We start from the raw sequence: 26,702 nt of genomic DNA on the forward strand, positions 1-26,702 counted from the left end.
CCAAAAGAAGAAAGTCTCTAAAACTATACAACCAACGTAGTCCAGGATGGTGTGCCTTGAATTGATCCCATTGGATTTGGTTACCACAATGCCCTGCAAACCTCAAACCTTGTCTAAATAATATTATGTTCCTTACATTTTGGTGATGAAAACTTCAAAATATGCAGGGATCATTTAAATTTAAGCAAAAAAGATTTTAAAAGTATGCATGTGGACTGTATCATATGTGAATACAGGTAAGAAAACATAGGAACACAGAGTCACAAACATTTCCAGTGGACCTAGAGAACTAAACATATAAACATGTGCTTTCAGTGGATAATACAATTCATGTACTTTCTTCTTTCCTAAGATCATCCATCTGTTCCCTCCAGAAGCCCAGCCCCAGAGTCATTGAACAGTCATCAGAGGCTCAGCTCGCCTTAAAAACAAGCTAGTTATCCTTAAAGAGGATGAAGACGCATCAGCAGCAGTTGTCCACAGGGTCCAACCGGCAGAGAGGATGGAGCACCCCTGCCCGACCTCCATAGGCAGTCAAACTTTCTGTCTAGAAGCACCTCTACCACCAGAGGATCCCACACCCTACCCTCTCCACAGAGGACTGCCTACTCCACAGTATTATGAAAAGTATTATGAAAAGCCTGGATGAGTTTCAGACTTACGTAGCAGAAATGTTCCAAATAATTGAGGACCACTCTAATTAGAGAGTTAGTGGGCATGGTATGGGAGAAGGGGCTGTGACTGTTGCAGGAGGTAAGTGTGGGACAGTTGGGGAAGGGGTAATTTTCTTAGGACCTTTTTTTATTTTTTAGTGAGGAGAATGCCTGTTGTGGAGGTGAGGGAGAGATATTTGGGGAATAGGTTATTTTTATAAGGATAATTTTTTGATTAGTTTTAGTTGGTGGGTGTGTCTGTTGTGAGAGTGGGTTTATTTCTGTTAAAAATAGATACTTTATTTTTTCACAACTATGGGTTTTTACTTTTGATTATTTTTGTTCCTTCTTGTTACTAAGGTTAGTTGTACCATTTGCTGTTCATTTTATTGTAACATCTGCAAAGCTGTATTCTCCATTTGCTTACCGTTGGATCCCAAACAGGACCGATCGCAAAAAATGGTGTAATTGTCCCCCCTCGTAGTCCTCTCTCTAGTCTACTATCTACTTGACATGATCTTCCTGCCCCAATAAAAATGTCTCCAGTCCAGCCTGCTGCAATCAGCATTGGAAAACAATACGCTGTACAGGCCTAATCCTGCACCCAGTCATTGTTCACCATTAGTGAGGAATGCTACAAAAGTAAATCAAATACATTAGATCTGTGTGTATCTATATATATATATATATATATTCACTGAAAAATACAATGGTTACAGGGATGTTATAGTTAGGAAATAGAATTTAAAAAACTTTTGAAATTCTCTGCATTAACCAAAGGTTACAGGGTCATTATAGTTAGTTTGACATGTCACTGATAGAAAACCAGAGAACTTTAGCAGGTATAGTTAGCTGATCTAACTATGACTTACACTCCGTAATGCACTGCTTATGACCTCACATATTATGTCTCTCATGACATGGTCAGTGACATCACTTATTGAATTACTGATGATATCTTAAATTACATCACTGATGACATGATCCGGTGACATAAGGATTTCTAAAAAGTGTATGAGTGTTAAATATATATACACCAAGGTGCATTAATAAATCAGTGGGTGTATGAGTGCCTGTATGGATGATTTAGTGGGTGCGTGACTGGCTGTATAAATGAGTGAATATACATGTCTCAGTGAATGTGTGGGTGAGTGACTAATTTATGTGAATATCTATATCAGTCTGTTAGTTGGTGTGTAAGGAGCTGAATGGGTTATTTAGTAGGTACATGAGTGGCTATATGGGTATTGATTGGTTGTCTGAGTGCCTGTATGGGTGTATGAGTGTCTGTGTGGGTGGGTGCGGGTGGGTGTGACTCTCTGCATGAATGAGTGCGTGGGTGAATCAGTAGCTATATGGGTTCATGAGTGCATCTGAGAGGGGTTGTATGGGTGAATGAGTGTGCATATTACTGTCTCAGAGACTGAATGGATGTCTCAATGGTATATGGGTGAGTAACAGCATATGTGAAAGGCAGTATAGGTATGTGTTAGAGTATATAAGTGACTATGTGCGTGAGTGAGTGATTGTGAGAGTGGCTGTATGTGTGAGTGTGTGCTTGTGTCAGTGATTGTATAGGTGAGTAATTGTGTGTTAGTATCCGTATGAATACGTGAGTTGGTTTGTATAACTGTATAGGTGAGTAAGGGGTTGTGTGATTGACTCTAATGGAAAGAGACAATGAGTGTGAGTGGCTCTGTGGCTGACTGAGAGTGTGTGAATGGCTGTGTGGCTGTATGAGTAGATATATGAGTGGCTTTATGGGTGTGTCAATGGTTTCGAGAATGGTAGTGTGAAAGTTGGAGTGGATGCATGAAAGGTTACATGGGGGTGTGAGTGGGTGCATCAGAGATTGTCTGGATGATCTTATCAGTGATGTCCTTTCAGATTTTATCAGTGATGTTACTGACCATGCCATGAGTGATGTGATATGTGTGGTCATAAGCATTGCATTGCAGGGGCGCAAGTTATAGTTTTAAGCTAATTATAACTTCTGAATTTCTCTGGTTTTGTACGAGTGAAATGTCAGCCTAACTATAACGTCCCTGTAACCTTGTTTTTTTTCATTGAATTTCAAAGGTTTTTCAAAATGCAAATTTTTAACTATAACGCCCTGTAACCTTTGTTTTTTTCAGTTTCTAAAGTTTTTTATACTCTATTTTTTATTGTAATGTCCATTTTCTTCTAAGTGAACCTCTAAGATTTTCGTACTTTCTTTCTATAATTGGATATTGTGTATTGTATTTATATTATACAACATTCATTTTTTTAAATTTCATATGTGTTTATCAGAAAATACATTAATAACTAATTTTATTTTTAACATTTTTGTAAGCCAGCACAATATTGTTGCATTTACTGTGGCAAATCTGTCATCAGTAAATCTATTCCACATTCGGAAAAATACACTTAAAGACTTTTTTAAATAAAGTTCTAGTTGAAATATTTAGTAAAGTATTGTTTCAACTTTTCTTTCCATGATCAATTTAGAAGAAAGCCACCAGAATATATTTGCGACTACCGACATCATCGCAGTGATGTCAGTAGTCGGGAAGACCACGTGGATTTACAAAATGTAAAACATGTTTATAGACATATTCTATAGTATATTTAACAGTAGATCATTTTTTAACACAGGATTTTGTAGTAAGTTTCCAGAATAATCGTTCTGAAACACTATTTTGCCTTTTTGCAAAAGACAGGGAAGTTGCAATGATGTCGGTAATCGTGGTTAGCGTGTTTTTCAAGAACTCTGAAACATATATTTAGACGTATTGTAAGCAAGTTTAATATAGCTATTTACTATTACAGTAATGAAAGTTATTCATTTTTAAAGAAAACTAATTTAAACTTGTATTTTGTATTTCCTCTTTACCGCAGTTACCGCAACTATTTCAGTCACAGCAAATATTACATGACCGGGAAAGCAAGGAATATCATTGGATAATATACTTTTCAGAAAAATCAACAGGAAGTACACACCTACTCCACCTACTTAAATCTTCTTTCATTGAACTTAATTCTGAGCAAGTGGACTCATTTTGGTGTGCAAAGTGTGTGCCCTTTTTTCTATCAAAAATGGCAACACAATCAGTCAATCAATCAATCAATCAATATACTTATAAAGCGCACTGCTCACCTGTTAGGGTCTCAAGGCACTGGGGAGAGGGAATGCTACTGATCAAAAAACCATGTTTTGAGGCGTTTCCTGAAAGTTAGGAGGTCCTGGGTCTGGCGTAGCTGGAGTGGTAGAGAGTTCCAGGTTTTGGCAGCTAGGTGTGAGAAGGATCTTCCTCCGGCAGTGGCGAGAGCATAGTTGGCGGAGCGGAGATGGCGCGTAGGAGCGTGGAGGGAAAGTCTGTCATTGAGGTAGGCTGGACCGGTGTTGTAGAGAGCCTTGTGTGCGTGGGTCAGGAGCTTGAAGGTGATCCTTTTCAGTACGGGTAGCCAGTGTAGGTCTCTGAGGTGGGGGGAGATGTGGTTGCGGCGTGGGACCTCAAGGATAAGGTGGGCGGATGCGTTCTGGATACGTTGTTGTTTGGTTTGTAGCTTTCCCGTTGTTCCTGCATATAGGGCGTTGCCGTAATCCAATCTGCTGCTGACCAGGGCGTGGGTGACGGTTTTCCTGGTCTCTACAGGGATCCACTTAAAGATCTTGCGGAGAATGTTGTAGCAGGAGGAGGAGATTGCGTTGACCTGCTGAGTCATGTTAAGAGTGGAGTCCAAGATGAAGTCCAGGTTGCAAGCGTGGGTGGTGGGTGAGGATGCAGTGCCTAGGGAGTTGGGCCACCAGGAGTCGTTCCATGCTGAGGGGTTGGAGCCGAAGATGACGACCTCTGTTTTATCGGTGTTTAGCTTGAGGCGGCTTGAGTCCATCCATTTGCAGATGGCGTGTAGTCCGTTGTGTAGGTTGTTTTTGGCAGTAGTGGGGTCTTTTGTGAGGGAGAAGATCAGCTGAGTGTCGTCTGCGTATGATACTATGTTGATGTGGTGTGTCCGAGCGATGTTGGCGAGAGGAGCCATGTAGACATTGAAGAGCGTTGAGCTGAGGGAGGATCCTTGAGGGACGCCACAGATGATCTTGGAGGCCTCAGACAGGAATGGCGGAAGGCGGACTCTCTGGGTTCTGCCGGTGAGAAATGATGAGATCCAGTTGAGAGCCTTGTTGCGGATTCTGGTGTTGTGGAATCGTGTGCGGAGGGTGTGATGGCATACCATGTCGAATGCGGCAGAGAGGTCCAGCAGGATGAGTGCTGCTGTTTCTCCTTTGTCGAGCAAGGACCTTATGTCATCTGTGGCATTGATGAGTGGGGTCTCGGTGCTGTGATTTTTTCAGAATCCGGATTGGGAGGTGTAGAGCGCCTTGCTGTCTTCTAGGAAGCGGGAGTGCTGGGTGTTGATGACTTTTTCGATGACCTTGGCCGGGAAGGGGAGGAGGGAGATCGGCCGGTAGTTCTTTGGGTCGTCTTGGTCCGCCTTGGGCTTCTTCAGTAGTGCGTTGACATCTGATTGAATGAGTGCTTGGGTACTGCCTGGGTGATTGGATGAGTACATAAGTAGTACCTGCATGAGTGGCAGAGTGCATGGGTAGTGCCTCAATAAATGGATGACTGAATGTGTAGTGTCTGGGTGAATCGATGAGTACATGAGTTGTGCCTGGGTAAATGGATGAGTAGAAGAGTAGTGACTTGCTGACTGGCTGTTTGTATCAGTAGTGCTTGGGTGAATGGATGAGTGCATGGGTACTTTCTGAGTAGATGGATAATTGCATGTGTACTGCAGGAGTGAATGAATGCATTCAAGGGTATTGTACACAAATCAACAACGATGAGGGAAGCACTTCATATGCACTGGTGAGATATTTTTTTAGTAGTCCAATTGAATAATATTGGTTGTGGTGCTCCACTTCCTATGGCCCACCGTTGAGACCAATCATGTGCCAATAATGAAAATAATAATGGCAGGAGCGTCTGTTTCAAAAAGCAATAAATCAAATATTGTAATCCATATGAGTTTCTTTCTTCTTTCTTCTCAAATTATAATGTTAAATAATCCAAGATAAAAGGATTCAAGAAGTCCAAGTCCAAATTCCAACAAAAAAGTTTGTTAATACATGGGATCCAATTATTGTGATAATTACTCCATACCTGATATCGAAGTATCTGCTGATATATTCCTAGTTTACTTGCTGCCTTGACCCTCCGATGGAGCTTGAAGCCCTAAAACCAAACTTTTCGTCCTTGGAGGGCAGCGGGTGAGAAACGCTGCAGTCGGGCTGTGGCGTTCAAACGCGGCTGCCTTCGGTTTTTACCCACTGCAGTGCTCAATTTCTGCTAGGAGCTGCTCTGCGTCTGGCGGGCGGGCGTCTGAGCCCTCTCTCGCTGTTCCGCCTGGCGGTTGCTGTATTTGGTCCCCTTCGTGTCTTCGTGGACAGCTTTTGGTGTCAGTTTCCTCTATTCAGAGGGAGAGACTTTTCCTGGAAGAAGAGCGCGGAGCAGGGAGCACGGAGCGCCTTGATTACGAGTAAAACCCATTCTCGTTCTCTGCCGAGCTGGATCAGCTGCAGTAACAGTTCACTGGAGCGGGAGTGCTCCGAACTGACTTTGCTGACTGAGCTGGTTGGGGGGCCTCAGATAGCGCTCCAGAGACTGCACCCTTAAACGCGGTAGAACTCATTATTTTCTGAGCCTTTATCCACGAACCAGACTTTTCTGGAGCATCTTGTTAATCCACTTGCCGCCCATTTTCTGGGGAACAGCAGACCTGGGCGCTCGGCTCTCGGGATCATTGTCACCTGGGCACCTGGTCCCCCCCGCCGCCGCCTACCACTCGCGGCCGCCGAGCGGGGGGACTACAGCCCCCACAATCCCCCTGAGTCCCGCCCACCTATGCCATTGGACGCGCCCGGAGGCGCACAAAAGTAGCTGTGCTCCTACCGCGCCGCGGGACACGGGCGGGAGCAGCCCGGGAGCAGCCCGCGTGAAGCCCGGGCAAAGGGCGGGCCGTCTGCGGCTGTAAGAGGCTGGCCTGGGACGTCCCTTTAACATCCACACCGCGGACAGTTCAAGTAACAACTCTAACTATATGTGTTTACGCCGTCTGTATACTGTTTTGTTTGTTTAAATCCCTTAAGTTTGGGCAAGGCTTTGCCACGTTTCTCTTTGCACTTAGTATGCACCATGACCTCGAAGGGAAAAACCGTTTCGGCAGGAAGGGAAAACAGAGGAACATTGGATAATTATGTAATCAGGCCCGCCTCTGACCTAGATAGGGAATTCTCTCTTGCTGAGCGCCGGGATGATCGACGCCGCTCTGTTGAGCTTATTAAGAACAAGCGCTCATCCCTGGGTCCAATGCAGTCAGCCATCTCACCGCAGTATGGGAATCCGACCGAAAAAACGGTCCTTGAACCATCTAGAAATTATAGCATTCCATTGCTTTTGCGGGATAGAACTTCCATAATAGACACAATCAGTGAACTAAGCATAATTGTTTCATCCACCATCTGTAACTCGCCACCAGTTGTTGTAACTGAAGCGGCCACGTCATCACCTCTAATAGAGACCGCTCAAAAAAGTGTTAAAAATTCCAAGCACACTCGTAACCAAGGTCCGCCACCAAAAAAACGGAGAAAGGGGGGGAGTGGAACACCGTTGACGAAAAAAAGCAAAAACGCTACTGATAAACCCTCCAAAGGCCCTGCACCAAATGCACCTATGACACCGGTCCTGCCTATCCCTCAGCATCACCTAACTAAGGAAAACTCTAACCCTGATATAGTGGGTAGCATTGAACAAACAGTTAGGTCCCTCATCTTACCTTTAATTGAGAGGCTGAAGGGGATAGCTCTCAAGTTGGGGACCCTGGAACAGGCAGTTAGGGAAATTCAAGAAATAACAAAGGCACAATCAAAGCCTGTACCAGTACCCTCAATTACTGTTCCATCCTTACTTTCCACCATTCAAAAGGAAGGGGTTCCAGCACCCTCAATTATTGTACCATCCCAAACTGCCCCTGCCCTAATGGAAGGAGGAAAAAGCAATTGCAACACTAAGCCAAATCCATTAAAACTTAGTGCTCCAAACATACCTCGGCAAAAACCTTCACTTAGGGTAAACAAGGTTCGGAGGGAGGGAAATCTACTACCCCAGTTATTGTTCAACACCAAGATGATAGGGGAGTATCTGCTAAGGCAACACAGCATAAGAGCCACCAGGTAGAACTGCCCCCAGAAGCGGTTCCATACGTGGTGGTTCCAACAGGTGTCCCAACACTAGAGGAAGGCAAAAGAGAAAATTTCTCTCAGCTTAAAAACAAAGTTGTCTTCTGGCTCAAACACAACCGTCCCCTTCCCCCGCACATAAATGGTGAAATTCTACATGTTAGGCTCCTTCCGTGGTTGGGCTGTAGAAGAAAATATATAACGGGGGACACTATTATCATCAATTTTAGAGACCGTAGAGCTGTTAAATATATCCTAGATGATTTCCTGGATAATGGGAGTATCGGTATCCCATCACGTGAGCTAACCTATTTCTATCCTAGATCCATAACGGCAAACATGCCCAATTCTAGGCCTTTAACCAGCTATCATAATGAACGTCCTGTGCCCGTATATCATCGCCATTTTGTCGTAATTTGGCAGCACCTGAGTTGGCATTTAGCTCAGCTACACAAACTTTCTTCTCTACTTGACCAAAACGTGCGGGGGCCATTTTAGATTCCCTGGCTTCCATTTTGTATGAACATGCTGCCTCGTGGTCAGCATGCCCTTTTGTCCTTTCTCTGTTCCAATGACCATTTACCTTGCCCAGCAACAGGCTATTTTTAGCACTGGTCAATCTTGCGTATGCGTACTCGCACGATTGGACTACTGAGCGGTCATCTCTTAGGAATGTTCTCTACAACTGACCAGTGGTTCTAAACTCCTCCCACATGTTGGCTGTGTTCCAAAAATGCCCTTATATGTACCTAAACTGTTCAAAAGTATACCGCCTACCTTTTTATTACTGTTAACACTGTATAAAAGAGGTCGCACACCGATGTTCGGTGTGATACTTCTTGCATTACCGAAGGGTGCTGTAGGATTGTACCACCACTCCAAAGGGTCTTAATAAACTTGTCTTTTGCATTTCCAGTTTCCGTGCCAACTTCTATTCTAAGGTGTTTGAGAGTTTTTGCAGAGTATGTAGACCTGACTGAACCCGATACCACAAAATTGGCGACCACGAAGGGACTCATCGGCGACTCGGATGCCCGAAGGAATGGTCGCGACGAAGGATTGGAAACTCGCCATGGACGCGTACGCTGCCACTGAGTGACCCGAGTCTTGGCATCCACGGTGTTTTTCCTTTCCTTCTGATCTGACCTTCCAGGTGGCGCCGGTCCTCGACTGAGATCCTGATCGGTTGGGTTGTCGTGCAGTGCCCGTTTGGCTGATTCGATTAAAGAACTTGGCAGTTGGAACCTGGACGTTTGAGAATCTTTGGTAAGCTTGTGATTGGTAAGGTAGTCTACTGACACTTACTGTGGCTTTTTGAATTTGTTTGAGTTAGCTAACGTTTGGTCCTATGATTTGATTTATATGTGGAGTGCACCTCACATAGGCAGACATGTAGGGATATTTCTCTGACTTTGTATTTGTTTGAACGGCGCACCATGTGTGAAACATATTATGTGCCATTTTTTATATATATCGCGTTTTCGTGATATTTTGACATGCCTGTTTTAAGCACACTCCGAGGAATGTGCTGTCTTGGAAATGGTACCAATTATCGATTAAATGAATCTCAGCAGGCTCCCCCAGAGGGAACACCTAATCGCGAAATGTACATAAAATTTGGCCTTCCCCCTATTATGTATAGAACGTTATGGCACAAATATACAAAAACTGATCGTGAATTGCAATGGCCACTACATGGGTCGTTTGATCTGCGAAAGGTTCAGTATGTGGAGCAGTGTTTGTTTCAGCGTAGGTCTAGACAGGATATGTTTGATTGTGTGCGTATGTGGTAGAAAGCGGTGCGTGAACGAATGAAGCGTGAACAAGCCTTGGCGGATAAGGAGCAGCGAAAGGCTGCTCGTGACAAAGCTTTACAGTTGCAGGAAAAAGAATTACAGGGACAGAAAGAGAGGGAGATTCGAGAACGTAATTTACAGGCAAATGGTCAGTTTCCTATTCGACGTCCTCTTTATCTTGTCCTTACTAATGAATTAGATGATTTTTCATTATTAGATCGTTGCCCGCCTCCGTATGTTTCACCTACGGCCCCGGAGGAGGACTCGGACTCGGAAGATCAGAATAATCAGTGTACCAGGTTAACGGCTGATCGAGCGACGGAATTGCGCGGGTTTGCTCGTAAACTTAATGTAAATTCTATAACTGTTTCAGAGATTGATGTTCTTATGGGTAAATGGACTGAAAAAGAGCGATTGTATTTTTTGGATCATTTTGGAGATGAAGTTGCCGAACGGTTTAGATGGTATTCCCTTGAGTTGGAACCTAAGGATATATCAGTTGGTCGTGATAATTTTCGTAAAGCTCTTTTTGTTCTTACAGATGCGGATACGTTTTTCCAGCGCTTGGTTCAGCTACGGGATGAAACGTCACGGCTACGGACGTTGAAAAAAACACCGGGTTCGTCTGCGTCTGGATCGACGGAAGTATCCAAAGTGTGCCCTATCTCTGGAACAGATAAGAGCACTGCGGTTAATGTTATGCCTATGCGAGAAGCCGCGCCTTTGTATGTCCCTCCTAAAGGGCTAGGCATAGATGATGATAAAATGTCCAAAGATGCGAAGGGTTATTTTATATATAATTGGGTTTATACGCCTTGGAATAGAACAGATGTTATGGCGCTTAAGAATGCTTTGCCTGATCCTCGTAAAAATCCAGCAGCTTTCTATGAAGGTGTGGAAGGTGCTATTTCTTCGTGTGTTATGACATTAGTTGATATTGATCTGTTCTTTGGGCTGATATTGCCTCCTGATAAGTGAAGGGCGATTCGTAAGTTTGATGATCGAACGATTTTGGGTGCAGATTGGAAGGACATAGCTGGAGCTGATTTAGATAGGGAACCCGCGTGTAAACCATGTCAATTAATTTTAGACCTTCCAGAGGCTATTTTGAATAAATTAAAAATGCTTGTTCCCCCTAAGAAAATTGATTGGACAATGTTGGCTTCTTGCAAACAGAAGCCGGATGAATCGGTTTATGACTTTTTCTCACGTTTTGAGGAAGCGTTTCACGATTACAGTGGCCAATTATTAACAGAGGACACGGGCAGGCATTTGTTCATTGATAAGTATGTGGCTAATCTCCTACCGGAGATTGCAAAACGTTTAAAGACTAGTGAAAGTTCATGGACCACGGCAACCCCTGCTTCTTTATTGACTATGGCTCAGTATTATGAACGACAGGAATTGGAGGCTAAGGAAAGTAGTGATAAGAAAACGAAGGATTTGAAGACGAAGGTGATGTTGGCTCAAGTTTACGCTACACAGTCGAGAGGGAATGATAGAGGTAGACGTGGATCGTATAGTGCGTCTTCTCCCCGTTCCGATATTTCTGAAGATCAGTGTGCATACTGTAAACAGTTTGGACATTGGGCTTCGGATTGTCCGGTGCTTCGAGAACAGCGTAATCAGCGTGGTCGAGGAAGTGGAAGGTCTCGGAATAGTTAAGCAGGGTCGAGGGGTGGAGCGAATGATCGTTGAAGCGAGAGGTCGTGGTCAGGCTGATCATAATACTTTTGATCGACGGAATCAGTATCAGATAGCTGAGGGTGAGTTTGTTGAGTCTCAGGAAAATACACATGCATAGGATTGTGTAGGATGGGGTGTGGAATCGGTGGAAATACCAGTAGATCAAAGCGGTCCCTATATATCAGCACATGTTTTGGGTTCTACTGATCAGTTTCTGGTCGATACAGGAGCTACTCGTAGCGCTCTGTCCAAACACTTGGTTCCAAGGGCTCCCCTGTCTGGCGAAACGATTACATCAATAGGGTTCGAAGGAACATCTTCCCTTAGCCCACTGTCCCAACCCCTTACGTTTCACATTGATAAATTTGTCGCTCCATGTCCGTTTTTGTTATCTACAAACACACCAGATAATATTGTGGGACTTGATATGCTAATTTTCTAACAACCATACGCTGTGCCCCTGAAGTGGTGCGGGTTATTTTGAATGAGAACTACCCAGAGGTTGAGAGATTGTGCCTCATGCAGGAGGCCGATGCGTTAGCTTCTCTCCCAAGCACTTTATGGGCCACTTCTGATACCGATGTGGGTCAAATGATCATCCCTCCCGTACGCATTACTGTAAAGGAGGGAGTGTCTTTTCCCCGCATAGCGCAGTATAAGATCTCTAGAGAAGGAGAAGTTGCTTTGACACATATTGTAAATGTCCTGATTGCGGCAGGGGTGGTGGAGGAAGTCTCTTATAATGTGTGTAACAGTCCAATTCTGCCGATCCTCAAGAAAGACACGGACACTAAAATGTATCGTTTTATCATTGATTTGAGGGAAATCAATAAGTTAGAAGTGCCCCAGTATCCAGTGGTGTCTGATATTACTACTTTACTCACTTTGATTCCACCCACAGCCACTACCTTTAAGGTAATCGATTTGAAAAACGCTTTCTTTTCGATTCCCATTCATCCTGATAGCCGGTATTTGTTCGGCTTTACATTAAATAATAAATCGTATAGATTTTGTAGGGTTCCTCAAGGCTACACAGAAAGCCCTAGCATTTATAGCCAGGCTTTAAAAAGACAGCTTGATTCTTTTGAATTACAGTCTGGGGTTGCTCTTATCCAATATGTGGATGACATCTTATTGGCAGCAGACACGCAGGAGCAATGTGAGGAGAGTACTCTTTCTCTTCTTTCTTTTCTTGCCCAGAACAATCACATGGTTTCAAGGAAGAAGTTGCAATATTGTAGACTAAAGGTGACCTACCTCGGTCATCTTTTGTCTAAGGAGGGGCGTGCATTGACATCAGATCGAATTCAAGCAATTTTAGATACGCCAGTCCCTTGCACTCAGAAAGATGTTCGTGCTTTCATAGGTTTGACGTCTTTTTGTAGGCAATGGATACTAGGATTTTCACACATTATAAAACCTTTGTTAGCATTGTTGTCTAAAACTACACCGGTTCCCATTGAATGGACAGATGAATGTCAGAATGCTTTTGAACAATTGAGACAAGCCCTTTGTTCTGCACCAGTGCTAGGTACACCTGATTACACAAAGATCTTTACACTGTATGTACACGAGAAGGATGGGTGCGCATTGTCAGTCTTAGTGCAGACACACGGAGACAAACAGAGACCTTGTGCATACTTCTCGGCAGTACTCGATCCTGTGGCTCGAGGACTGCCTGGATGTTTTCGAGCAGTTGCAGCAACAGCTGTGGCTATACGACAGAGTGAGGGAATAGTTTTGTCACACAAATTGTTGGTGTTAGTTCCCCATGCGGTAGATGCTTTATTAAACCAAACGAAAACACAGCATCTAACCAGTGCTCGTTTAACAGGATACGAGTTAACGCTGTTGGCGCCACATATTACACTGAAGAGGTGTGCCACTTTAAACCTCGCTACTTTATTATCATATCCTGTTGCTGAGACCCAGAAGGAAGAACACCATGATTGTGTTTTCCTGACCGAAGAACAAACAAAGGGTCATATCAATTTACAGGATACGCCACTTCCAGATGTAGATGGGGAACTGTGGGTTGATGGATCGTGTTTAAGATTGCCAGATGGTACGACATCCGCAGCTTATGCGATCACAACACTTAAGACAGTGGTAGAAACAGCACGAATACCGCAGAAATCGGCCCAAGCAGCTGAACTGATAGTTTAACGAAAGCATGTGAGCTAAGTGCTGGATTATGTGTGAATATCTACACTGATAGCCGGTATGCTTTTGGAGTAGTGCACGATTTTGGCCTACTCTGGAAGGAACGAGGGTTCCTGACCTCGCATGGAGTACACATTATGCATGGAGTATTAGTACGTGATCTCCTGAATGCACTAATATGTCCCAAGAAAGTAGCGATAATCAAATGTAGTGCACATAAGAAAGTGACAGATAAAATAGGACAAGGAAACGCTTTTGCAGATCGTATAGCGAGAGAGACTGCAATGTTACAAAATGCCTCTGCTATGTATGTAGTGAAATCACAGGCTGAGCGATGGCATGATGCTAGAGAAGAAATACTAGATATACAAAAATCAGCGTCTGAAGCAGAACTCGCAACCTGGGCAACAGAGGGAGTGTTGGATGATGAGGGTTGTTGGCGTAGCAAAGATATGGAGAGATGGAAATTGCCTGCTGCTTATTTGCAAGCAATGGTTCAAATGACACATGGGCTGGCACATGTTGGAGCTCTTGCAATTACCAAATTGCTTACACGAGTTTGGGAGCATCCTGAGATTGCTAGCATGGCTAAGAGAGTAGTACAGACCTGTCTGATATGCCTACAGTACAATCCTGCTAAAGGGACTTATACTCCTAAAGGAGGGTTTGTTCCACCTACTGCACCCTTCAAAGTACTGCAAATGGATTACATTCAGCTTGAGCGCTGTAATAACCTAAAGTATGTCCTAGTGGGGGTGTGTGCTTTCAGTGGATTGAGGCCTACCCCACGAAGGATAATACAGCATTGATAACAGCTAAGGTGTTACTCAAAGAGTACTTCCCGCGCTATGGTGTTTGTACATTTTTGTGGAATGATAATGGTCCTCATTTCGTTGGGAAAGTAGTGGAGTACGTCCTAAAAGGATTGGGAACTAAGCAGAAATTCCATGCTGTATTTCATCCGCAGTCAGCAGGTCTGGTAGAAAGATACAATGCAACCCTGAAACTGAAGCTAGCAAAGATCGTGGCATCCACGACTTTGAAATGGCCGGACGCTTTGCCTTTGGCATTACAGTCTATTAGATCAGTGCCACATTCCCGATCTGGCCTCACACCTTATGAAGTAGTGTTTGGAAGGCCTATGAACATCTGGGGAGTTCCTAAGCCTCGTTTGATACATGATGTGCCTTGTATAATGATGAACGATTATTTGGCACGATTAACAAATGATTTACTTTCTATTCATCAACAGGTTCGAGAAGCGCTCCCCGACAATTCCATTGGAGAGGCTCACGATCTCGGTCCTGGGGACCATGTTATGGTCCGCGCGTTTGAGAGAGCCAGCAGTTTGGAGCCGAGGTGGCGTGGCCCTGAACAGGTCTTGCTGACAACTCGGACGGCTGTACGAGTTACGAACAAGAAGCGGTGGATACACTCTACTCACTGCCGTCGTGTTTCTCCGGATCTGGTGAATCCTGCGGTGCTGTCTGATTATCGAGACATCTTGGATGCAGAGAAAAGCCCAGCTGCCACGCCTAACGAATCGGAGGGAGCCTTCCCGGACCACACTGTTTCTGGTGCAGCGAAGTATAATTTGCGATCAAGAAAAGCTGTTGTTTTGTCAAAGACTGGTTGAGTTACCGTTCTGAGGTTTGTGAAAACAGAAGCCGAGAATATCAAGGGGGGGGGGATCAGTTCTGTCCAGTGTAGCGACACCCGTCTTGAATCTCGGAGAAGAAACCAGCGGCAGCCTCGGTTCTCAGCACTAATTTTTTTTATTTTTTAGTTTTGTCTTGAAGAATTTTTGTTTTGTGAACTATGGCACCTGCTACAACGAGAAACAAGAAAATTCTTGGTGCTGTGCTTTTTGTTATGACTATAGTGGTAATAGCAGTAATAGCTTGTATCATAGAACGATTGCTTCCTGCACGAGAATATTTACTGCCTACCACGCCAAGCCCATCTGAACATTTTCATTTTACTCTGCCTTATCATGAAGAGAGACATAGACAGACTTACTTGAATAACAGTTTCATTCAGATTCTACATCATACCCATAATATGACGAACATTTCGAACTGTTGGGTATGTGGAATGTTGCCTGGACATCAAAAGAAAGAAGGAACTCCACTTATTCCTCTTCCATTCTCTCATAATGGTTCTTGTAATGCTTGGTATACTCTTCTTTTTACCCTAAGATGGCCAACAAAAGGTGGACTACTTTTCCGATTGAATAACATTTGTTATAATGACAGAGATGGTCATCTACAAGCAGAAGGAACTAAATTCGAGTGGGAAGAATATCGACCGGACAATGTATCTACACCTCGTATTTTCACGAATCTAAGAACTAAGAATATGTCTAGTTTACATGTAATTACAGTTATTGATACTAAGGCTGAATTATGCTTACGTAATAAAGGCACTATTCCAGTAGGGAGGAGTGAATGTAACACTACTCTCACTTTTGATACACCAAATGGTATTGCTTTTGTAGCATCACGTAACACTTACTTCATTTGTGGAAATAAGGGATACCACCGTCTTCCTATTGGGTGGTTAGGAACTTGTTATATTTCTTTTGTGTTACCCCCTGTATTTATTGCCCCACCTATGTATCATAATGATTTTGTATTATATCATGATTTCATATTAAATAGGGTTAAGAGAACATTAGAACTTGAAAATATAGATCAAACTGACACCTCCTTACAAGATTTTAATTTAGGCCTGTTTTCCTTTGTTGGTGCTGCCCTAAATAGCAGGAAAATAAGACGACTAACACGTGTTGTGGAAGCTGTTGCTAATGAAACTGCCTCTGCTTTAGGGAATTTGACTGAGGAACTTCAAATTACCAGAATTGTAACTCTCCAGAACCGGATGGTTCTAGATGTAGTCTTAGCTGATCGTGGGGGTGCATGCCGCATTATCGGTAGTAGTTGTTGTGTATATGTGCCCGACAATTCGCCTTCTGTGTATGATGCTATTTCTAAATTGCACAAAATTGCTGCTGAAATACACCCCGAGAATGGAACATGGACATTTTCTAGCTGGTTTTGGACTTTGCTTAGCACTTGGGGTTGGAAGCTTTTAACGATCCTATGTGTGATTATTGGAATACTTTTCTTCTTTTGCTTATGTATTCAATGTGGCCCTACCTTATGTTCTATATGTATTACTGCCTGCATTCCATCCAAACAAGCTATTGTCAAAAATGAGAAAATAATTAACAAAGAGGTAGCAAATTTAATGCTGATAAATATTGATGACGAATATCCTGATTACTTTCATTATGAGGTAGCTTTAGCTAAATGCCAAAAGGGCCGTCTGTCGTAATTTGGCAGCACCTGAGTTGGCATTTAGCTCAGCTACACGAACTTTCTTCTCTACTTGACCAAAACGTGCGGGGCCATTTTAGATTCCCTGGCTTTCATTTTGTATGAACATGCTGCCTCGTGGTCAGCATGCCCTTTTGTCCTTTCTCTGTTCCAATGACCATTTACCTTGCCCAGCAACAGGCTATTTTTAGCACTGGTCAATCTTGCGCATGCGTACTCGCACGATTGGACTACTGAGCGGTCATCTCTTAGGAATGTTCTCTACAACTGACCAGTGGTTCTAAACTCCTCCCACATGATGGCTGTGTTCCAAAAATGCCCTTATATGTACCTAAACTGTTCAAAAGTATACCGCCTACCTTTTTATTACAGTTAACACTGTATAAAAGAGGTCGCACACCGATGTTCGGTGTGATACGTCTTACATTACCGAAGGGTGCTGTAGGATTGTACCACCACCCCATGGGGTCTTAATAAACTTGTCTTTTGCATTTCCAGTTTCCGTGCCAACTTCTATTCTAAGGTGTTCGAGAGTTTTTGCAGAGTATGTAGACCCGACTGAACCCGATACCACAATTTGGCCTGTAGTAACTCCTATGATCAGTATCTCTGGTCTCACCCCTTTCAGTTAAATAACAGATTTATTCCTTTGTTGGACTAGATGAAAACGACTGACTGGTCACAACAGACCGCCCTTCAGGGTGTGTGTCTGGTACATTTTTTGATCTCATCAAAACAAATGTAAAGCCAAAAACTCAGTCTCTCCCTACTGGTACGGTTTTTGAACAACAAAAACCATTAATGGTGAGCGATCTTCCAACCCAATTAGACACGTCTATTATAAATGTGGATCCCTCTGTGCCTTACAACACCGGAACTATGGCCAGAGCCCAACCTGTTGTCTCTGGTAATATGGTTACAGGAGATCTGGAAAAAGCCGAATTACATCTTAAACTGATTTTTTGGAATGTTGCAGGTCTGCGCACAAAGGTAGACCTTCCTTCATGGCTTTATGGCATTAGACAATATAATATTCTATGTCTACAAGAAACCTGGTTGACTGCCCCTATCCATTTGCAAGGCTATAAAACATTTCATTCTTCCGCCCAACCTTCAGTTTGCGGCAGAGCAAAAGGTGGACTAGCAATATATATTTCCAATGATCTTCCAATTGTAGGAATAAAAGAACTCATAAATGCCACATACTTCCAGATCCTTAAATTAATACTCAGTACATTTCATATGTACTATATAGTCAATTTTTATAATAATTTACCCTCTCAAGACGTACTCCCAGTCCTGGAAACTTTTTCCCTTCCTTTGATGGAGGAACGGCATAAACATCCCACTACTAGCGTAAATATAGTCTGGGGAGGGGATTTTAACTTAACTCTTTGTAAGCAAAGTGATTCCAATAAATGCGGAATTGTTGATGAGGCGGGGTTAAAGTTAACACATTTTCCACACACCATGACAGGGAACTGTTTAACTGAGATAATATTTAACCTGGACCTGGGTTTTGCAAACGAGCTTGTATCACCACCGGTTGCCTTCACACCTACGTTTAATGGCAGGGGTCTATCTAGCCTAATTGACTTTAACCTAGTCTCACAAAATATTAAAGACCAATTGTCTAGCTTTAGCACTGGAAATGATCCATTTAGCGATCATTTCCCTAATACTATGTCCATCATCATTCCTGTTACCCCTAAACGGCGCAGTATATCGACGCTACTAACGCAAGAAACACTAAGGGTGAATAAACTGAATGGATATACCATTAAGTGGGACAAAGTAGATCCCGCAGAAATTACAGCAAAAGTAATGAGACGCACCCTTCCGCAAGTAGAGGTGTGCCTCAGTCCATATTCCGCACCAGATCAAATATTGGCTAGCTTCTCTGCTATTACTAACCTAATTAAGAACAAACTTTCACGTACAATTAAAGGCACCAAACAAACAAAAAAGGGCTGGTTTAACCCCGAAACCAGGAGAGCCCACTCCCTTTTAAAGAAAGCTCTGTCCAGTTCCGTTAGGGATAAAGATGAAGTAACAAGATTAAGAAAGAACTACAACCAGGATCTTAAACTCTGCAAGAAGGCTATTAAGAAGGGATTACGGGCAAAACTCCACCAGAGCTGTGTCCTCAAGGATTCTACCAATTTCTGGCAAATTGTAAGAACTCCCTTTTTAATTGACCAACAATCTATTCCCCGAATTGAGGTGGCAGTGGGCGAAGCAGCATGGGTTAGCCACTTCTCTAAAATTATTGGTATTACAGAGTGTCCTATTCCACATCCTATTACAGACTCTTTGGGGAAAAGTTATCCGCTAAACATCTCAAGCCCACCCCCAGGCCTTAACTTTGATCACGAGGAAGTAGTTACTGCACTGTTAGCATCCAAATGTGGAAAACCCCCAGGTCCCAATGGGGTCCCAGTGGACCTTTTCAAATATAATTTAGAACTCTGGGCCCCAATTCTTACTAGGGTTTTCGAAGCAGCCACCAAAATAGGCCCAATCAAGTCATGGACAACCTCCATTCTGCTCCCCATCTTTAAGAAAGGTGACCGCAACAATCCTGCCTGCTATAGACCCATCTCCCTACTAGATGCGGTAGGAAAGGTGGCGGGTCGTCTAGTCCTCCAAAGACTCCAAAACTGGGCTGCAAGTAATCAAATAATATCTGACTTGCAGTACGGTTTTCGTGAGGGTTTGGGGACCGTGGAGAAGGCACTAAACCTTTCATTGTTAACAGGAAAATATGTTGGGGCGAAAAAAGGGAGGCTGCACCTAGCTTATGTCGACCTGTCGGCAGCGTTGGACTGTGTCTCCCATAGCAAATTATGGAAAATTCTCTTGACTATGGGTGTTGACCCGCCCCTAGTGAACCTTATGCAAGACCTCTATACAGGCGCTTCAGCTAAAGTAAGATACGGTCTAGGGGGGAAACTTACATCATCATTCGCTGTGGTTAAGGGAGTCAGGCAGGACTGTGTACTGGCTCCCTTCCTATTTAATCTCCACACGAATGGTTTGGAGGCCTCTATGTTAGAAGGGAGCCAGGACCTGCCCATGATAGCTCGCCGTCCAATTCTCACGTTGCTTTACGCAGACAATGCGGTCATCATGGCCAGAACGCCCCGCCAATTGCAAACTCTTCTTAATAGATATTGCAATTTTATGGCGAGTATGGACCTAAAAGTCAACATCAAGAAAACCTATGTTATGCAATTAAGGAAACGTTTAAAGCTACCAGGAGGTATTTATATTGATAACACCAAGTTGGAACGTGCAAACTCCTACCCCTACCTAGGAATCCTGATAGACGATAAGTCCAGCTGGCGTACAGCCATTCAAGCCAGAAAAATGGCGTTCATAAGAGCCACTACAGCTCTTGTAACATTTGCACAAAAACTGGGTCAGCGCCCCACGCGGGAGTTGCTCCAGATCTACAGTGCAAAATGCTGTTCAGTGGCTACTTACAGGGCAGGGGTTTGGGGTTTTGTCACCACTGATGTCATCCAAAAAATAGAAAATGGGTTCATACGATACCTCCTGGCTGTTCCTAAAAGCTCTCCGGTATACGGCTGTCATTTGGAGTTAGGTTTGGAGCACATATCTGACATCATTGCTGTCCAACCAATACTGCTATGGCACCGTATCTGGCAAACAAGTGAATGCAAATTGACCCGCTTGTTAATCACTGACTGTCTAGCCTTTGAAAACTGGAAAACATTCCCTGGTTCGCATATGTTCACAATTTTTTGATGGATGCAAATCTAGAGCCCTTCTTTAAGACCCCCGAGACCATAGTCGAAGTACCCCGGAAACATCTGAAAACTCTGTGCTTATCACACCTGCGTGAGCTCCGATTAACTAAGGAGATTTCCAGACCCTCAAATCTTCATCTCCTGACAGTGCAAGCTTCATTGGGGATCCAGCCTTACTTATTGTTTATTATTAATGATTATAAAAAATATTTACTGACACGATTCCGGTTTAACATCTACCATCGGCTACTAACATTTCCTAAGATAAATGACTGGTCTTCAAACCTTACTCCCTGCCCTTGTGATGGGCAGTCTGAGCAATCACTTTTGCACATAGTTTTTTTCTGTAGCCTCTATGATTACCCACGTAGGCAGTGGATTATCCCCTTGGTAAAGCACATGGGCTTTGACCGCTACCGCCCAGCACTTCTCGCCTTACAATGTTTAGACACCGAGTACAGCGTTAACCCCATAGTCTGTTTTTTAAAAGCATGCACTAAATATCGTAAATATTATGACTGATATCCTAAAAAGACTAACAACTGTTCGGCGGTCTATCTTACGGTTGTTGTTTCACAAGTGTGCCCCTACGATATCTGTATATTATGGTGGTAGTAAACTGCTTCTGATTGTCCTGTATTTATTCTTGCTGCTATCGGTCAGAAAACTTTTTACACTAGCTCTTAATAATATTGTATCACCTATTTTCTTTTTATTACATATGTATTAGTGTATACAAAATTCTCTTTTTCGATGTATACTATGCATTTTTATAATATTTTAAAATTCTTCTTTTTAAGAAAAAATGTACATTTTATTGACATCTGTGTACTTTTATGGATATAATTTTTGTATCCGAATAAAGTTTTATTGAATTGAATTGCATAGTGCAAGCAGGATCTGGTGACTGGGGACTGGATGAGTGCATAGGTAGTGCCTCAGTGAATGGCTGAGTGCATGATTAGTGGCTGAGCCATTAGATAAGTGCATGGGTAGTGCCTGGGTGGAATGGATGTGTGCATGGGTAGTGCCTGAATGAATGGAAGGGTGCAGGGGTAGTGCCTGAGTAATTGGTTATTTGCATGGTTAGTATCTGGGTGATTGCATAGTGCATAGGTAGTAGCTAAGTGAATTGATTAGTGTAAGCATAGTGCTTGGGTCATTGGAGGAGTATATAGGTAGTGCCTGAGTGAATGGATCAGTACTACGGTGGAGCCTGGGTGATTTTATTTGTGCATGGTTTGTGCCAGGGTAATGGATGAGTGCATGGTTACTGCTTGAGTAAATGAATGGGTACATGCATAGCGCCTGGTTCATAGGAGGAGTGTATAGGTTGTACCTGAGTGAATTAAGTAGTACAAGGGTGGTGCCTGGGTGATATGTTTTGTGCATGGTTATTGCCTGGGTGAATTGATGAGTGCATGGATAATGGCTGAGAGAATGAATGAGGTAATGCATAGTGCCTGAGTGAATAGAAGAGTGCAAGGGTAATGCCTGGTGATTGTGCGAGTGCATGGATAGAGGCTGGGTGATTAGAAGAATGTATGAGTAGTGCCTGGGTGATTGGATGAGTGCATGTGTAGTGCCTCAATTAATGGATAAATGCATGTGTAGTGCATGGGTGAATCAATGAGTGCATGGGTAGTGCCTGGGTAAATGGATGAGTGCATGGGAACTGCTTGTGTGAATGGATGAGTGCATGGGTTGTGGCTGTGTGAATGGTTGAATACAAATGTTCCTGGGTGATTGAATATGTGAATGGTTAATAACTGGGTGAGTAGATGAGTGCATGGGTAGTACATGAGTGAATGGATCGGGACTAGGGTGGTGCCTGAGTAAATGAATGAGTACAAAGGCAATGCCTGAGCACAAGTGGAGTGCCTGAGTGAATGGGTGAGTGCATGGATAGTGCCTGGATGATTGGCTGAATTAACGAATAGTGACTGCATTTTTATTTTTATTTATTTTAAAAGTTTTATATAGCGCCAGCTTGACCCGTAGGTATCGGACCTCTTTACATACACACTGTGAAAAACAGAAGGACATTACATTACATAGTAGGGCAGCAGTAACAAAGCAAAACAAAGATAAAAAATACAGCATGAGAAATAGATAAACAGTGCAACTGAGAGGGAGAGAACAATAAAAAGAAAAAGGTGATTAACATAGTCCGGTCACCAACTATGCTTGAATGTCAAGAGAGAGAGAAGTCAACTCGGATATTGAAGTCTATGTCAGTTGACGTTGGCCACGAAAGTATTTGTTAAGGAGATGGAGTTTCAGGTCCCTTTTGAAACAGGAGAAGGAGGGGTTGCATCTGAGGACTTCAGGGAGAGCGTTCCACATCCTGGGAGCGTTGCTAGAAAACGATTGGTATTGGGTGGTTTTCTTTTTCAGTTTTGGAGGAATAAGAAGGAGTGAGTTGGAGCTTCTCACTGTTCTGGATTGAACTGCTCTTACCAGTTTGTTGTTTAGGTAGTTGGGGCCCGGAGAGTGAAGGGATTTCTGTGTGATGCAGACCAGCTTGTAAATACACCTCCCTTCCATGGGAAGCCAATTGAGGGAGTTGAGAGCTTGAGTGATGTGTTCAAATCTTTTTACTCGAGATACGAGTCGAGCTGACATGTTCAGCACTTCTGGAGTCCCTGTAAGGATGGCGTTCCCGTATTCGATTTTAGAGAGAACTAGGGATTGGACTACTGTCTTAAGGTTATCATGGGGAAGAAAAGGTTTCAATGTATTGAGGTGTTTTAGAGAGAAAAGAGCACTTTTGCTGAGTTTTTGATGTGGGCCTCTATTGATAAATTCTTGTCAAGGGTGATGCCTAGAGACTTAACTGAGTTGGATAGGACGTGGGGGCAGTTTAGGGCAACCAGATTCTTGAGCCACTCTTGGATTGGACGGGGGTTGCTTTTTGGAGAGAATAGGATTAGTTCTGTTTTATCTGGGTTGAGCTTTAAGTGGTGAATGTGGAACCAAGTTTGGATCTTGGTTACAGTGGTATTGAGGTGTTGGATGTTGCTGGGAGACTTGATTCTGAAATAGATTTGCGTGTCATCCGCGTAAAGTTGGTAATTCACTCCAGATTTTTTCAAGATGATTGTTAGGGGCTCCATGAAGAGATTGAAGAGGAACGTGGAGAGGATCGAGTCTTGTGGGACCCCAAGCGTGACTTTTGTTGGCTTCGAGAGACAGGAGTTGATTTTAATTTGTTGCAAGGGTATTGAAGGAATGCTTAGACAGGGTCTCCAGAAGAGCTGGATGGTTTACTGTGTCGAATGCCGCTGATAGGTCAATAAGGATGAGTAGGCAGGCATCACCTTCATCTAAGGCCTTGTGAATGTTGTCGGAGATGCTGAGTATAGCTGTTTCCGTGCTACAGCCTTTTCTGACTCCAGATTGAAAGGCATCAAGGAGGTTGAACTCATCAATGTGTTTATTGAGTTGGTGGAGAGCACATTTCTCCAATGTTTTTGCAAGGAATGGGAGATTAGAGATAGGTCTGAGGTTGTTAAGATCATTAGGGTCGGCCCCAGGTTTCTTGAGAATGGGTGTGATTTGTCCTAGTTGAAGGGAGTCTGGGACACAGCCTGAGGTGAGAGAGGCATTGATGATTTTTGTCCAGAAAGTGGAAATGGTGTGGTTGAGTTCTTTCATATTTGTGGATGGGAGGGGGTCCATAGTGTGGGAGGAAGGTTTTAGATTAGAAATGATATTGAAGACCTTGTTTTCCGACATTAGCTCAAAGTCGGACCAATGCGCATTGTTGTTTAGCTGGAGGCAGGTCTGATTGTTCTTGTTAAGAGTGGTCAAGGGTGGTTGAAGGGGGGCAGGTTAATAAGGAAGGAGGGTTAGCAGTTTGTATGAAGGATTGATCAATTTTGGCGATTTTATTAGTGAAGAAGGTGGCAATTTCTTCACATTGCTCTTTGGTGGCTTCGATTTCTCGAGAGGTAGTGCAGTTAGTTTGGCTTTTGACAATGTTGAAGAGTTCTCTTGGTCTGTTTTTTGCCAGATCTAGTTGGCTGCAGAAAAAAGATGCCTTTTCACCAAAAATGTGTTTATTGTATGCCCGCCGAGCAGATCTAAGTTGCGTTAGGTGTAAGGTCGAGGGGTCTCCAAGACCTTTCCGTTTGTCTGAGTTGATGCCGTTCATCATTCAGCTCTACGTTAAACCAGGGTTTAGATTTGGTTTGCCTCAGTTGTTTGAGGTTGAGAGGACCTACTTGGTCTAAAACCTCTGTCCTTTTGAGTTAAAGAGTGTAGTGAGGTCATCAGCCATCCATGATGAGGGATCGAGTTGAAGATGGGGATGAACCTTGGATTCGAGTTCGGATAAAGGGACTTCTTTGAGGTTTCTGTTCAAGAGTTTAGGTTTGACATCACTAATAGGATGTGGCTGACAAGTGTGTCAATCCTGAGCAGAATGAGGTGGTGGTCGGACCAGACAATGGGAGGAATCGCTCTTAGAGAGACCAGTTCGTTGTTGGTAATGATCGCATCTAGTGTTGCACCTTTGATGTGAGTTGGTTTATTGCAGAGTTGCTTGAGGTTATATATTTCCAGTAGGTTGGATAGGTTCAGGACAGTGGATTCTTTTGGGTCGTTCCAGTGGATATTGAGGTCACCCAAGAACACATCTTTAGTGTCTGTTAGAGAAAACCGTGTTGTTAGGTCTGTTAGTTCTTCGGAGAAAAGGGTACGCTCTCCAGGAGGATGGTAGATGGTGTGGAATGTGATCGGTGGGGTGCCCTTGGCAGTGAGTTTGACACCCAGGTATTCAAACGATAGGTATTCTGCAGGTTTGAGTTTGGTAATCTGTATTCCAGCTTTGTGAATGATGGCTAGTCCCCCCCAGTTTTGATCGGCCTGTCTTGTCTGATGGTGTTGTACCCTGGAGGGGTGAGAATGTCAAGAATGGGGGTGGAGTGGACATTGAGCCAGGATTCTGTGAGGAAAGCGATGTCAATTTCTTCAGCGAGTAGAGCTTCAGCATTGTCTGTGGCATATTGTACTGCTGATCTGCAGTTTAGGAGCATGCAAGAGAGAGGACGGGGAGCCTCGATGATGGGGGAATTAGGTGGATAGAGGAGTATTGAGCAGGAGGTCTAGGCAAGTGCACAGTATTAGGGATTCTGTTAGTGCCAATAATAACAGGGATGTGGAAAGGGGCTGACTTCTGGTTCAAAGCGAGGTAAGATTTGTTGATCTCATCTGGTTTTGGTACCGAAAAGGTTTGGCTATCCCAGTTGGGTCTGAGTGCCTGACTCGTTGATGAACTGGAGGGTCGAGGGGTGCTCTGTGGGCTATGGGAGATGTATTGAGTGGGGTAGGAGCAAAAGTACCCGGGGGGGGGGAGCACGGTGGCTTGGTCCTGTTGAGAAGGTCTTGTTGTAGGTAAAGGAAATCAGCAGTAAGGGAGTTCATTTTCAGCTCCATTCTGTTCAGTTGCTGTGCTATTGAGCTGAAAAAGTGTAAGGTTTTAGGCAGGAGTCGAGAATGACTTGGGTCTATGGAGGGAGATTGAACAGGCGTCAAGGATTGGATGGAGTCCCTGGGATTAGGAGAGGGGAGAGGTTGTACGCAGGGAGCCGGATTTGTAATGTTCCTTTTCGAGGAGTTCAGAGGAGGAGAAGTGGGACTAGTGTCCAAGTGAGGAGGTAGAGAAATTCTAGGAAGGACGTTAGAGTTCCAGGCATTGTCAAAGAGATTAGCGGTGGAGGCAGGTTGTGTATGTGGGAGTGAGACAGCGGAAGGGGAGTGTGCAGTGGTAGAAGGGGGAGAGAGACCACTGGATAGGAAATGACATTAGACAAGGGGGAAGTAGGGGTTGGGGGAACAGGATCTGTGTAGGTGGTAGGGGAAGATTGTGAGGGAGGGTTCAGAATATTAGGGGTAGAGTGGGGAGTGCCTGTGGGGTCCCTTGAATCAGGAGAGGGGAGAGGTTGGACGCAGGGAGCCCGATTTGTAATGTTCCCATTTGAGGAGTTCAGAGGAGGAGAAGTGGGACTAGTGTCCAAGTGACGAGGGAGAGAAATTCTAGGAAGGATGTCAGAGTTCTGCGGCATGTC

This window comes from Lissotriton helveticus, chromosome 4_1, assembly GCF_964261635.1.
Source record: "Lissotriton helveticus chromosome 4_1, aLisHel1.1, whole genome shotgun sequence".
NCBI classification, from domain to species: Eukaryota; Metazoa; Chordata; class Amphibia; order Caudata; family Salamandridae; genus Lissotriton; species Lissotriton helveticus.